Below are 15,787 nucleotides of genomic sequence, written 5' to 3' on the forward strand. Positions count from 1 at the left end.
CCCAAAAGCGATTTAGTCCCTGTTTTTATTATTGAAAACATGAGTAAATCCGTTTCGATCTCATTAAGCCCCTGCTGGTAGAAGTCATAACTACATCACCTTTATTTACGTAATTGTTTTTCCAGGCAACATATAAAACTCAAATACATCACTATATTATGGCAGTTGTTTTAAAAGTTCAAGGGTTAGTTCACCCAAAAATGAAAATTCTGTCATTAATTACTCACCGTCGGGTCGTTCCACACCCGTAAGACCTTCGTTCATCTTCAGAACACAAATTAAAACTTTTTTAATGAAGTCTGAGAAATTTCTGTTCTTCCATATAGAGTCAAAGCAAGTTAGTAACATGGAGTACTTTAATGATGTCTTTACTACCTTTCTGGGTTTTGGAGTGGTAATTGCATTGGATTTCTATGGAGGGACAGAAACCGTGACTTCATCAAAAAGATATTTGTGTTCCGAAGATGAACGAAGAAGCGAATGAAGCGTTAAACGCGAGTGATTTACATGTTAAGTCAATGCAAAGACACGAATAGACATCCTGCGGCGCGATTCGTGCGAATTGAGCCTTTCAGGCAAATTGAAAAATCTGAACTTCGGCGAAAATTAGTTAACCAGTCAGGAGCTTGCTCTAGTAGTGACGTGATTACGACGTAGCGAGAGGAGGCAGAAATCCGAAACAACAATGGAGGACAAAATCATCGTTGCTGTATGTGGATACCCGGAGCTGTACGATACATCTTCATACTTTTATAGAAACAGGAATAAAAAGGATCTTGCTTGGAAGAAAGTGAGTGAGGAGGTCGGACAATCTGGTAAGTTGTAAAAAACGCTCTTTACTCAATTTGAGCTATATATATATATATATATATATATATACATACATATTGAGACTACAAGCTAGCTAAAGCCGGCAAATTGAGCTTATTCGCCGTATTTTACAACTACTTTCCCGCTGACGAGTTGATGTGTTTATTCAGAAAGTGTGCAGAAACGAGACTGGAGCCGCCTGGCAGAAGCCCCTCTCATAACGCGAATTCACGTCTGTTGTGAAGTGAATTTCACGCGTGAATGAAGCGAGTAAACTCAAAATGTTCAAGCGTCCAACTACACGCGAATAGCGCGATTTATTCGCGCAAGTCGCGTCTGGTGTGAACGCCCCATTACGAACTTTCATTTTTGGGTGAACTAACCCTTTAAAAGCTTAAAAAGTTGCTCATCCGGGGGGTATTATCTTACCGTCAAACTCTCGGTTGATTAACCCAAACCTTAATTGCTTCGAGGTCTGCTGGTTCCAAAAAACATGTCCGGCTGTAAGTTCAGTCAACCCAGAATATATTCACAGTTAACACACAAGACATTCTCAATAAAGCGATGAAGTCACTATAAAAACAGACATAGTAAATTTGCGCCATTCTACTTCCTTCTTCTTTTGTTTCATAGCTATTTGGTGGTTGTGCAATCATTTTTCAATCTTTTCGTTTAATAAGCTTTCATCACTGTGAATAAGAACTATATTGTTTGTTTGATGCTAATTATATAAGAAAAAGAAATACTGATTAAACTAAATAGTCTGCTTGCAAATATAACGTGGACCTCACGAGACCCGGTGCGAGATCTAAGATGGCGGCTCCCGTCTGCTAGATTGTAAAAACAACTCCAACTGAAATACCTACAACATTTCGTTTTGTTTTGTTTTTTTTCTCTCGATTTTCCCCCCTTTCCACACTTCTCTCATTTCGTCTTTTTTCTCCGTTTCAAAACTGGATTATAATATTATACAACCTGGATCATCTCGAAGAATATATCGACGCGCACTACAACACATTCTGCTGCACCATGAACAGGGACAAACCAGATCACAACAAAAAAAGTAAAGGTAACCCCACTCCAAACTCCAAGAGACCTCGTCCCGATTCACCTTTCAGCCCAAGTACAACACCATCCACATCACCCAAACCGCCGTGCTGCACCGAGGTAAGCGACATTTTGCTCTCAATTGAAAAAAAACTCACCGGACTTGATACAAGGATTGCACTTATAGAAGTCATACACAAGGAATTCCAGGAATTGCGGCACAGTTTAGAATTCAGCCAAGAACAGATAGACACTCTCACTAAAGAAAACAACTTTTTAAAGGACTCCGTTCAAGCACTTACCATTCAACTCACTTCTGTTGTCGCCGAAAATAAAACCATGAAAGAAAACATTTTGGACTTGCAATCGCGCAGCATGAGGGACAATTTAGTTTTTACAGGCATCCCGGAACAAACTCCAGACGACCCCGAAAAATCAGTCAAGGACTTCATGATAAAACAACTCAAATTACCAGCGGAAACAGTACAGAGCATCACCTTTCACCGTGTTCATCGTATCAGATCCAAAAACAACAACAACCGACCACGAGCGATCATCGCAAAATTCGAACACTATAAACACAAAGAACCGGTTCAGAGGCAAGGCAGACAACTCAAAGGCACAAACTATGGACTCAATGAGCAATATCCAAAGGACATTCTCGAACGCCGGAAACAACTCTTTCCAATCCGAAAACAAAAAATAAATGAAGGAAAAAAGGCAATCATTACAGTGGACAAATTATACATAGATGGACAACTATATCGCGATAAGGACATTACTCCCTGGCTTTTCTGAACACTTCACTTCTATTCCTGAGTCAATAACTGCCATAATCATAAACTGAACTACACACACTCACTTCTTACTTTCTTTCTTTCTTTCGTTAATCTATTAGATGTGCTCCTACTTTTGCACCTAGGTCTTGTGTCCCCCTTCCCATGTTCCACCATATTTAATGGTTTCTGTTTTGTTGTTGCTGTTCTGCTGTATGTATTCTGTCAGTTGTGTTTCTGTATTTTTGTTAGTCTGCCAACAACATTGCATTGTTATGCACACACACATATACACTACTACACCCACTCGAGTACATACACTCACATGTATACATATACAGTACTAACAGGCCCACACATGTACATTTGTCTATTTTTCACTAAAACATGTCATCTATCACCTTTGTAACCTGGAACGTTCGTGGATTTGGTTCTCAGACAAAGAAGGTCAAAGTTTTTAGTCATTTAAATAAACTACAAGCCGGCATATGTCTCCTGCAAGAAACGCATTTATCAGAATCAGATTATAACAAAATTAAATCATCAAATTACAGTCATTTATTCTCTGCTCATTACAACACAAAACAAAGAGGAGTATGCATTCTAATAAATAAAAAAATCTCTTTTGTTCATAATACCACCATTACAGACCCTGAAGGACGTTTCATTATCATAAACATCTCCATTAATAATAGCCCAGTCACAATTGGCAACTTATATGGCCCAAACACAGATGACCCATCCTTTTTCCAGACCTTTTTCTCCTCAATTTCAAATTTTTCTAATTGTCCAGTCATAATCGCAGGTGATTTCAATACAGTTCTAGATCCAGCAATAGATAGATGTAATAGTTTAGGCAATAAACGCATTTGGAAATCTGCAGAAACCATAAAACAGTTCATGAGTGATTTTGGTCTTGGCGATAGTTGGCGTCTACAGCATCCTAACAGTAAAGAATACTCATTTTTCTCACCAGTACACCACTCATATTCCCGCATTGACTTCTTTCTCACCAGTAATTCTATCATATCAAATATTTCTGAATCGAAGATCCATCCAATAGTCATTAGTGATCATGCCCCGGTAACATTAAAATGGAACACAACTAGTCAACATAAACCCACTACCAGATGGCGATTTAACACATCTCTTCTGAAAGACCATGATTTTGACAGTTATTTCAATAGAGAGTGGGCATGCTTTCTAGAGATGAATGACTCCCCAGAATCATCTCCATCTCTTCTGTGGGAAACAGGGAAAGCCGTACTAAGAGGAAAAATAATTTCATTCTCCGTTTACAAAAAAAGGAAAGAAAAGGATCAACAAGTAGAATTGGAACAAAAAATTAAACAACTAGAAGACATTAACATAAATAACCCAACAGAAGAAACACAGGATTCATTAAGAAAATATAAACTCAAATTGAATGAATTAATCAATAAACATACACAATTCCTAATTCATAGGCTAAGACAAGAAAACTTTCATCATAGTAACAAATCTAGTAAATATTTGGCAAATCAAATCAAACAAAATAAGGAAAAAGCTACAATACCACTGATTACAGACACAGCAGGGAAATCCACCAACTCACCAGAAGAAATAAATCAAATCTTTCAAAATTTTTTACAGTAAATTATATTCCTCCAATAAAGACCCAGATCAGAAAGACATTGACTCATTTCTCAACAATATCAACTTACCTCAACTCAGTAAACATCAAATAAATACTCTGGATTCTCCCTTATCAGAACATGAACTTTTTAATGCCCTCAAACTCATGCCAAACAATAAAGCACCAGGCCCCGACGGATTCCCTGCTGAGTTCTACAAACACTTTTGGTCCATTTTATCACCACTCTTCATCCGTATGATTACTGAATCAAAACAAAAATCAAAACTCCCAGATAATATGAACACAGCCACAATTTCACTCCTTCTTAAACCAAATAAAGACCCAACATTACCGTCAAGTTATCGTCCGATTTCCCTAATCAATGTAGACATTAAAATCATCGCCAAAGCACTAGCACATAGAATAGAAAAAGTCACACCATTTATAATCCATCCAGATCAAACCGGTTTCATCAAAGGTAGACTTTCATCCAACAACACACGCAGACTTTTTAACTTAATGCATTATTCATCAACTCAGAAAACCAAAACCATCATAGTTACTCTCGATGCAGAAAAAGCTTTTGATAGGGTCAATTGGAAATTCCTGTTTTCCACATTAGAGAGGTTTGGTTTTGGGGAGTCATTCATTAATTGGATCAGAATTCTGTATACATCACCTTCAGCCACTGTCATCACCAATGGACTAACATCACATATCTTCACACTGCAACAGGGGACTAGACAAGGATGCCCACTCTCCCCTTCATTATTCACCATTTTCATTGAGCCATTAGCAGCAGCTATCCGTCAAAACAGCTACATTAAAGGAATTCAAACACTAAACATGCACCACAAAATTAGTCTTTACGCTGACGATATATTACTATATTTACAAGACCCACCATCATCATTACAAGAAACTATTAAACTCATTGATTCATTCTCTAATATCTCTGAATACTCGATCAACTGGAGTAAATCTGCCATACTCTCATTACATTCCAACAGCTTGGATGTGACATCCCAGACACCACCTATTCCTTTGTGCACCAACTATATCACATACTTAGGTATTAATGTTTCCCCCAGGCTGTCAGAGCTGTTTGGACTTAACTTTACTCCATTACTTAAAACAATAAATGATGACCTTCATCGCTGGATGAATTTACCACTATCCATTATGGGCAGAATATCAGTAATTAAAATGACTATACTCCCTAAATTAAACTATTTATTTACAATGACTCCAGCACTACCCACCCTCACCTGGTTTAAATCACTAGATTCAATCGTCACTAAATTCTACTGGAAAAATAAGACCCCAAGAATTAAATTGACTACACTACAGAAACCAAAAACACAAGGAGGACTGGAAGCACCACATTTCTACCACTACTTTTTGGCCAATCAGCTCCAAAATATATACAAATGGATTCACCCAAACCCATCAGAAAGCACATGGCAAGATGTTGAACAGTCAATTTGTAAAGACGTTAACATTTCAGAATTACCTTTCTATAATCAGACAATCAAAAAGCATCACTGTTTTAAAACCCCAACAATAGCCGCAGCTCTGACAGCCTGGTGGAAATTTCATCAAATCACGAACACCCCTCTTGCACCATCTAAATACACCCCGATCTGGAATAACCCAGATTTTATGGTTAACAAGAAGCCACTCAATTTACGCACATGGGCAGATAAGGGCATCACACAACTTCAACACATCCTTCTTAATAACAAGCTGGCACCATTTTCCCACTTGGTCCAGAAATACGGCATTGGGAGTAATTGTTTTTTGGAATATTTACAAATCAAATCATCTATTCAATCAAAAATCGACATTCAGACAATTAATCTAGACCTTCCCCCTCCAAACTCAGAGCTAATTAATATAACCTCCCCAAAAAAACTACTCTCCAAAATATACCCAATGCAAAATGGGAATCAGACTTATCCATTGCTCCCAATGCCGCTTTCTGGACACAAATCTGTAAAAATATCTACTTCATGACAAAAAACGCCAACTTACAACTTATACAGTATAAAGTACTTCATAGATTTCACCTAACTGGACGGAAATTATTTAAAATGGGGTTTTCTTCAGAAACATGCTCACATTGCACACAAAACACTCCAGACACCTATTTACACGCTATTTGGGATTGCACCTCAGTTAAAAAATTCTGGGAAAACGTTACTGACTCACTATCTGACCTTATGGGATGTCACATCCCGCTGTCTCCCTTCCTCTGTATATTAGGTGACATATCCATAATCAATTTAAACAGTACAAACAGTCAATTACTCCTAGTGGCTCTAACTATCGCCAAGAAAAATATCCTCATGAACTGGAAATTAAAGAACACCATACACATTACAACTTGGAAAAATTTACTAATAGAGTACATCTCCATGGAAAACTTGTCTACCTCCACTCAAAATAATACATCAGAATTACACCCTTCTTGGTCATCTCTCTTTAACTTCCTACAGTCATGAATCCACTGACCTTCTTTATCTGAAGCCATCCTCAATGGTACACCATCAATATTCACACATGATAGGGGTCAGGGGGGTCAGGAAGAGGTAGCAACACCGACTAATATCAAATATAAATAAAATACTTATAAGATTATATTTAAATCTCTCTCTCTCTTTTTTTTTTTTTTTTCTGGACCCTGGTTGGCTGTGGCATACTAGTCCCTGACATGTGCGGTTTTGATTAGGTGTGGGTGGGTGTGATGTGGGGCGGGGGCCTTGGGCTTTCGCCCTCCAGCTTGTACTTTCACCTGGGATTTCTTGTCTCTGGCTGGCTCAGCACTTGTCTCGCTGTTTTAATGCTTCACATATTAGATGAGGTGCACACACACATTCATTTGGAGCATAAAATAAGTTTAAAGCAGGAAAGGGAAAAGGAAAAAAAAAAAAAAAAAAAAAATGCACACACATAGGGTAAGTGTGGCGTGGGCGTGGCGGCCTGGGCTTTGCACTGGGCTGGTTCCATGCTGCACGCCATGCTTTTTTAATGCATTATACACTAGTTGACATAAACATATCATGAGTATAACAATGAAAGCAGCCATATTTATTAAAAAAAAAAAAAAAAAAAAAACACAGACAGGGTAAGCGTGGCATGTGTGGGACGGATGGGGATGGGGATGGATTTTGGGACCCTCGGCCCCGCAGCACCGCACCTTGATAGCTCGTTGCAACATGACGCTGACGGGGGTCTATCCTATGCCATGGCCATGAGGGGAATAGAGGCAGCTTTATAATATCTTATTATTAATAGCTGTATCAATATTACCATTATTAATACTATTATTATTATTATTATTATTATTATTATTATCACTGCCATTGCAACTACTACTATTATCATTACTATTAATGGCTGTATCAATATTACCATTATTAATATTATCATTATTGCTATTACTGTTATCTTTATTTTTCCTCTTCCTGATCCTTTAACCTCCCCCTCATTCCGGATTAAATGAGTATATTTCTTAATATTTATCATTACTACTACTGCTAATACTACTATTACTATTTGTCATTTCTTATTAATTGGATTTATCATTACTATTATTATTATTATTATTATTATTATTATTATTTATTATTAATACTGTTGCTATTGTCACCTTCCTCATTTTTTGCGTGTGATACTATTATTATCTTCATCATTATTATTGTCAATTTTTTTTTTTTTTCCCCCTCCTCTTTGATATATTTTTTTTTTTCTTAACTCTGGTTATGTCTGTTGTACTTTCCTACATGCTCCTTTATTCATATATTTCCACTCCCACACCCAGTTACACTTAGTTATACACACACACACACACACACACACACACACACACACATACCCAAATCATACTGGCTGTTATGTATGTTTTGTTGGTCTTTGTATTTGTATTTTGCATTTAATTTCTTTTCTGTAAATATTGTAATTGTCTGTTTGCATAATAAAAAAATGGTTGCTTCGACATTGCTTGGAAGGCAAGATATATCATATATATTTTTATTATAAAAACATTATAGCATAGAAAAAGTCCTGTTGCAAAAAAATAAATAAATAAATCTGAATGCAGATAAACGATGTGTGAGATGAGAATTATATATCAGAATAAAATAAACATTACCTTGTTGTAAAAAATGCTTTATATATCGATATAACTATATAATAGTGAAATTAACTTGCAGAAAAGGACCTGAGGTCAAATGTGAGTGTAAACGTGTCGCAGCTCCAGTAGAGGTCGCACGGCAGCTCCGGGACGCCAACGGTGATCTAGATGCGATCGCGGGAAACGCCAAATTCTACCGTATTTCAAACCGGACTCGGAATGATCGTTGTTTAGTTAATTAGTCATCTTGCTTTGAGACTACAATGATGGAATCCGCTTCTCTGCAGGTCAGGGCTTGTGACACATAGAAATCACCATCACGTTTTAGCTGTTATTTCTGATTATTTTTTTAGTGTGAAACGCCTTTAATTCAAGCACTAACACCAAACAAAAGGTTGCTATGGAAGTGTCATTCTTATTAAATACTGCAGGATATCACAAATTCCAAGCCTATTGTGATTCACGCCAAGAAAACCCCGCTGCTCTTAAATGACCAGAGGAAAGGACTGTGTCCAGATTAAAATCCTGCAGTATGTATTTCCAGCATGCATAAGTATATCTGGGTGGCGCGATATACAGTAGTATATGACTAGAGTATACAGTGTGGAATATTGTATCCCAAAATGCAATGCACTCGCCTTTCCATTCCAAGTTTTGGACGTTTAACATCTCTTTCTTGGTTCATTATTTAATCAGACTGTCTAGTTACACAATTTAACACAAATATGCATGGAAAAAAAAAAAAAAAAACTTTTTAAGTGTCTGCTAAATGAATAAATATAAACAGTGCACAGTATCCAGAGAGCAGGAGCTTGTTTTTCCTTCCAAACATTGCCAACCGGACAGAATTCCTGCGTGAGTCACACGTGTGATGCAAGTCCTCTTACTGCCAGCTTCTTATGAGCCAAATCAGTGATAAAGGAGGAAACAACACAATATCACAGCTGCTGCCCCATTTGAGTTTTTATGTATTTAGCTTTTTAGTTTTATGGCTCCTCCTGTGATGAATGCTTAACATGAGTGTCAGACCTTTATCAGAATGTGATAACACTTACACAAGAGACCGCAGCTCTTATACATGCCAAAAAATCACACACTTACACTCTTGGGGAGCGTCTGCTGTCGGCGTCACGCTCTCACTGTTATAGAGGTCAAAGGTTATGAGTCACGGGTTCAGCACGTCGAGCGAGTCAACCAGACTGTTCTTTTTCAGCAGCATTGCGGATAAAAGAACACTAACTAACTGTTGCGCCACCTGCCCAGATGCCAACCAATCATCTGCTTCGGTGTTGACACCGACCAATCATTGAGGACGTTGACGCAATGCTCCGTCCCCTTCCTGTGCTTGATCAAGGATGTGATGTTCAAACTTCCTGTAAATACGAACTGAGAGACGCGACGTCTCTGGACATGTTTCTCTTTCACTTATGAGTTTATGGTTGAAAAATGTCTTAAAGAATATGTAGATGATCTGATGACACTGTCTCCTCTTTCGGTCTTTTTCTCACTCTGTCTCTTTCGATCTTTCTCGCTCTCCGAGAGTGTTTCATGTAAAAAGATAAGAAATGTTTTTTAATCAAAATAAAACGCACAAAAGCAAACAGATGCTGTACTCTTCGTCAACTAACCTGCCTAAATAAGTGTTCACATGATCTCTGTGTTGACCAGGAGGTCAAGGTTCAGCTGGTGAACGGGTAGATGTCGACAAGCTTTTTTTTTTCTTTCAGATGCAGTCGTGCTTTTGTATAAGACACAGAAGTGATTAATTAAAACAGAAATTCTATTTTATAATCCATTTCCAAACATTAACCACAGACGCACTGACCATGATCATATCTGTGGTGTGGCGGGATGCCAATCAGGGAGAATGACGGGAAGTTCCCTTTACTTCTATAAATGCTTCAAATGAAAGAGGTGAGTCACACAAATGTTACGAAATTAAATCGCATTTATAAAATCAGTTCACTGGCATTATTTTAACTTACAAAACGTTTCATAAGGGTTATTCATAAACTCTGGGAGGATTCATCTCATCTCCACCTGAGAGACACAACATTAACACATGCAAAAGAGCAACTGGACCTGATATAAATATACAGAATGGCTCATTGAAAGCAGTGATTGTACACTGACATCACAGTAGAGACAGCTGCTCTTCACATGTCTTGCACTTTAATCCCATTAAGTGTCTTTAAACTCGTTTTTCCACTTAAAATACTCAGAAATCCTTCAAACAAGATACATTTACTTGAGAAGCAACACTTGTTTTGAACTTAAAAACAAATCTACTGGTGCAGTAAAACAAAATATGCTGGTATTAAAGATACAATCTATGAAAAACAACACTGTTGCTTCTCGAAATGTTGCTTATGCATAACCATCAATAACCAGATTTCTGCATATAAGGGGTGACTGAATGTAACATTAACAAACCCAACCAAGCATACAATGGCCCAAAAGCGATTTAGTCACTGTTTTTATTATTGAAAACATGAGTAAATCCGTTTCAATCTCATTAAGCCCCTGCTGGTAGAAGTCATAACTACATCACCTTTATTTACGTAATTGTTTTTCCAGGCAACATATAAAACTCAAATACATCACTATATTATGGCAGTTGTTTTAAAAGTTCAAGGGTTAGTTCACCCAAAAATGAAAATTCTGTCATTAATTCCTCACCCTCATGTCGGTCCACACCCGTAAGACCTTCGTTCATCTTCAGAACACAAATTAAGACGTTTTTGATGAAGTCTGAGAGATTTTTGTTCTTCCATATAGAGTCAAAGCAAGTTAGTCACATGGAGTACTTTAATGATGTCTTTACTACCTTTCTGGGTTTTGGAGTGATAGTTGTGTTGGATTTCTATGGAGAGACAGAAACCTCTCAAACTTCATCAAAAAGATCTTAATTTGCGTTCCGAAGATGGACAAAGGTTTTACGGGTGTGGAACGACATGAGGGTGAGTAATTAATGACAGAATTTTCATTTTTGGGTGAACTAACCCTTTAAAAGCTTAAAAAGTTGCTCATCCGGGGGGTATTATCTTACCGTCAAACATACCCTGAACTCTCGGTTGATTAACCCAAACCTTAATTGCTTCGAGGTCTGCTGGTTCAAAAAACATGTCCGGCTGTAAGTTCAGTCAACCCAGAATATATTCACAGTTAACACACAAGACATTCTCAATAAAGCGATGAAGTCACTATGAAAACAGACACTGAGAAAATTTGCGCCATTCTACTTCCTTCTTCTTTTGTTTCATAGCTATTTGTATACTTAGTACATCTCGCCACCTATTTGGTGGTTGTGCAATCATTTTTCAATCTTTTCGTTTAATAAGCTTTCATCACTGTGAATAAGAACTATATTGTTTGTTTGATGCTAATTATATAAGAAAAAGAAATACTGATTAAACTAAATAGTCTGTGCTTGCAAATATAACATGGCTGTGAAAGTTTATTTTTTATTTTTATGTTTGTTTTTTGCTTCGACATTGCTTGGAAGGCAAGATATATCATATATATTTTTATTATACAAACATTATAGCATAGAAAAAGTCCTGTTGCAAAAAAATAAATAAATAAATAAATCTGAATGCAGATAAACGATGTGTGAGATGAGAATTATATATCAGAATAAAATAAACATTACCTTGTTGTAAAAAATGCTTTATATATCGATATAACTATATAATAGTGAAATTAACTTGCAGAAAAGGACCTGAGGTCAAATGTGAGTGTAAACGTGTCGCAGCTCCAGTAGAGGTCGCACGGCAGCTCCGGGACGCCAACGGTGATCTAGATGCGATCGCGGGAAACGCCAAATTCTACCGTATTTCAAACCGGACTCGGAATGATCGTTGTTTAGTTAATTAGTCATCTTGCTTTGAGACTACAATGATGGAATCCGCTTCTCTGCAGGTCAGGGCTTGTGACACATAGAAATCACCATCACGTTTTAGCTGTTATTTCTGATTATTTTATTAGTGTGAAACGCCTTTAATTCAAGCACTAACACCAAACAAAAGGTTGCTATGGAAGTGTCATTCTTATTAAATACTGCAGGATATCACAAATTCCGAGCCTGTTGTGATTCACGCCAAGAAAACCCCGCTGCTCTTAAATGACCAGAGGAAAGGACTGTGTCCAGATTAAAATCCTGCAGTATGTATTTCCAGCATGCATAAGTATATCTGGGTGGCGCGATATACAGTAGTATATGACTAGAGTATACAGTGTGGAATATTGTATCCCAAAATGCAATGCACTCGACTTTCCATTCCAAGTTTTGGACGTTTAACATCTCTTTCTTGGTTCATTATTTAATCAGACTGTCTAGTTACACAATTTAACACAAATATGCATGGAAAAAAAAAAAAAAAAACTTTTTAAGTGTCTGCTAAATGAATAAATATAAACAGTGCACAGTATCCAGAGAGCAGGAGCTTGTTTTTCCTTCCAAACATTGCCAACCGGACAGAATTCCTGCGTGAGTCACACGTGTGATGCAAGTCCTCTTACTGCCAGCTTCTTATGAGCCAAATCAGTGATAAAGGAGGGAAACAACGCAATATCACAGCTGCTGCCCCATTTGAGTTTTTTAACATTTAGTTTTTTAGTTTTATGGCTCCTTCTATGATAAATGCTTACCACACCCGATTCCATCTGGAAAAGAAAGAACAACACAGGATACTGAAGTATTAATGTGAGGAAAGATTTGAGCATACATAATAGTAATTTAGATTAGTCAGTGGAATGTGGGTTTTTTAAAGGTTGATTCTTAAACGATTACATTTCCTGCTTCCAGTCCTAAATATGTGTTATTTCTGTATTTTCCTGTTTCTTATTGAAAAATGCAAATCTCATCTAAAATGCATGGCATCAGCCCAGTTAGGTCATGCAGAGGTTCAGAATGGGGAAGTGATTAATGTGTCTTTAATGGCTTAATGACTGTTGGTGTCAGAAACAGCTGATTTCTTGGTATTTTCATGCACAACAGTCTCTAATGATCTATCTATCTATCTATCTATCTATCTATCTATCTATCTATCTATTTCAACAGGTTTACTGGGTACCACACACTCAGAGTGTGGTTTAACAGGAGCGTTACTACTAATGTCAGCATGTGCAGTTATGGTGTGATGGCAGGTTGCCAGTTTTCCATGAATCTCTGACATCTGTGTTGCCCTCCACCTTTTCCTTTCAGTGTGCCAACTGGAGTTCCCCCGATTGTTCGCTCTGTAGTAAAAAGAGTATAAGGTCGCCTAAGAATTTGGCCTAAATGCTTAAAAAACCTTTCTCCACACCCGTCTCCTTTTTCCTCTGAAGAACCTAACTGGGACGTTAAGGCTGTGATTCATTGCCTTGACGTCCTCTCATTACACACTTGGATAAGCCCCCCAAATTGTGTGACCTTTGAAGGGTTAGTTCATCCTGTTCAGGAGAGCACCACCCGACACATGCGTGTTGTCTTGGCGTTGTTACGTGAACACTGATTCATAATCTCCAATGTGCGTTGCTTCATAAATTTGAGGTTAAACCACTTAAAAAAGTGGTAGTTGTGTTGGTGATCTCTATGGAGGGTCAGAAAGCTCTCAGATTTCATGAAAAAGATCTCCATTTGTGTTGCAATGATGAACGAAGGCCTTAAGGGTTTGTAATGACATGAGGATGAGTAAAGACAGAATTTTCATTTTTGGGTGAACTAAACTAACCCTTTAACATAAATATTGATGAACTGTCTTGCTATCAGTTATTCTACCAGATCGATGATATTTTTTTGAGTCTTTTTTTCGAGGTAATTTAGCACACATGTCTATTCAAGTGACTTGCAGTGTCGTGCACAGTGGTGCACTTCTTATGGGACTCGAACTGCACCAAAGGCCTTGATACACTGCAAGGTAAACCAGTGTGCCATCATTTTAAACAAAATTGGTTCATTTGTTTCTGGAGTTCGAAAGAGCTTGCCAAAGGCAAAGGCTGGGAAACTACAATTGGTCCATGGCGATGATGTAATAGGTGGGTGTGGCTCGGAGGCTCCGCCTTCTTTGATGTGGAATCAAAGAAGCTAAGCTTTCAACTTGAGTACTTATACATTTTTGGCTTAAGATGTGCAACCCAGAAATCCAACCCATTAGGGCTGCACGATTATGACAAAAATCATAAGTGTCGTTTATTCTCTTGAAATTGTAATTGCGATTTTTAATTACGATTATCGCAATTTACATTAAATTATGTTTTGAATAGCTTTATACCATTGTTTGAAGCAACTGCATGCCATATTTTTGTATAAAAACAAAAAACAAGCTGAAAAAACTCTTCCTTCATTTGCTTTTCTATAGCATTAAAGGATTAGATCACTTTGAAATGAAAATGACCCCAAGCTTTACTCACCCTCAAGCCATCTTAGGTGTATATGACTTTATTGTTTCTGACGAAGACATTTGGAGAAATATTAATAAATATTGAAGCTTTATAATGGGAGTGATAGGGTTCAATGAGTATGAGCTGAAGAAAGTGTCTCCATCCACATCCATCCACCATAAACGTACTCCACACGGCTCCGGGGGGCTAATAAAGGCCTTCTGAAGCGAAGCGATGCATTTGTGTAAAAAAAAAAAAATCCATATTTAAACAAGTTATGAAGTCGAATAACTAGCTTCCGCCAGACCGCCTTCCGTATACAACTTATGCAGAAAGTGTAAACCTCTTGCAGTTCACAAAGCTTACGCTACGTCCTACACCTTCCCTATTAAACTTACGGAAAAAGTGTAATTGACGTGACACCAGTTTACGCTTTCTTCTTAACTTGTATATGGAAGGCGGTCTGGCGAAAGGTTGCCGCCGCCAGAAGGAAACATGATGCATTAAGAGTCGGGGGGTGAAAACATTTGGAATTTGAAGATCAAGGTAAATTGTATTTAATTTGTCTTCAGGGAAACATGCAAGTATTTTCTGTTGCTTCCGAAGGGCAGTACTAAATGAAAAAAAATGATATTCAAGCGAAATAAGAAAAATTTGGACATCTGCATCCTGTTCAAAAGTTTTCACCCCCCGACTCTTAATGCATCATGTTTCCTTCTGGAGCATCAGTGAATGTTTGAACCTTTTTAATAGTTGTGTTTGAGTCCCTCAGTTGTCCTCCATGTGAAAAGATGGATCTCAAAATCATTCAGTCACTGCTGGAAAGGGTTCAAATATGCAAAAGATGCTGGAAAACTGAAGAATTTTTGGGACCTGGAGGATTTTTCTGAAGAACAGAGCTCAGTTTAACTGCTCAGAACAAACAAGAGACTCATGAACAACCATCACTAAACAAAAAAACAGTCGTGGATCATCAGGTAACCACACACAGTGTTAAGAATCAATGGTTCACAAACTTTTGAACTGGGTCATTTTAATAAA

The sequence above is a fragment of the Ctenopharyngodon idella genome, chromosome 1, assembly GCF_019924925.1.
Source record: "Ctenopharyngodon idella isolate HZGC_01 chromosome 1, HZGC01, whole genome shotgun sequence".
NCBI classification, from domain to species: Eukaryota; Metazoa; Chordata; class Actinopteri; order Cypriniformes; family Xenocyprididae; genus Ctenopharyngodon; species Ctenopharyngodon idella.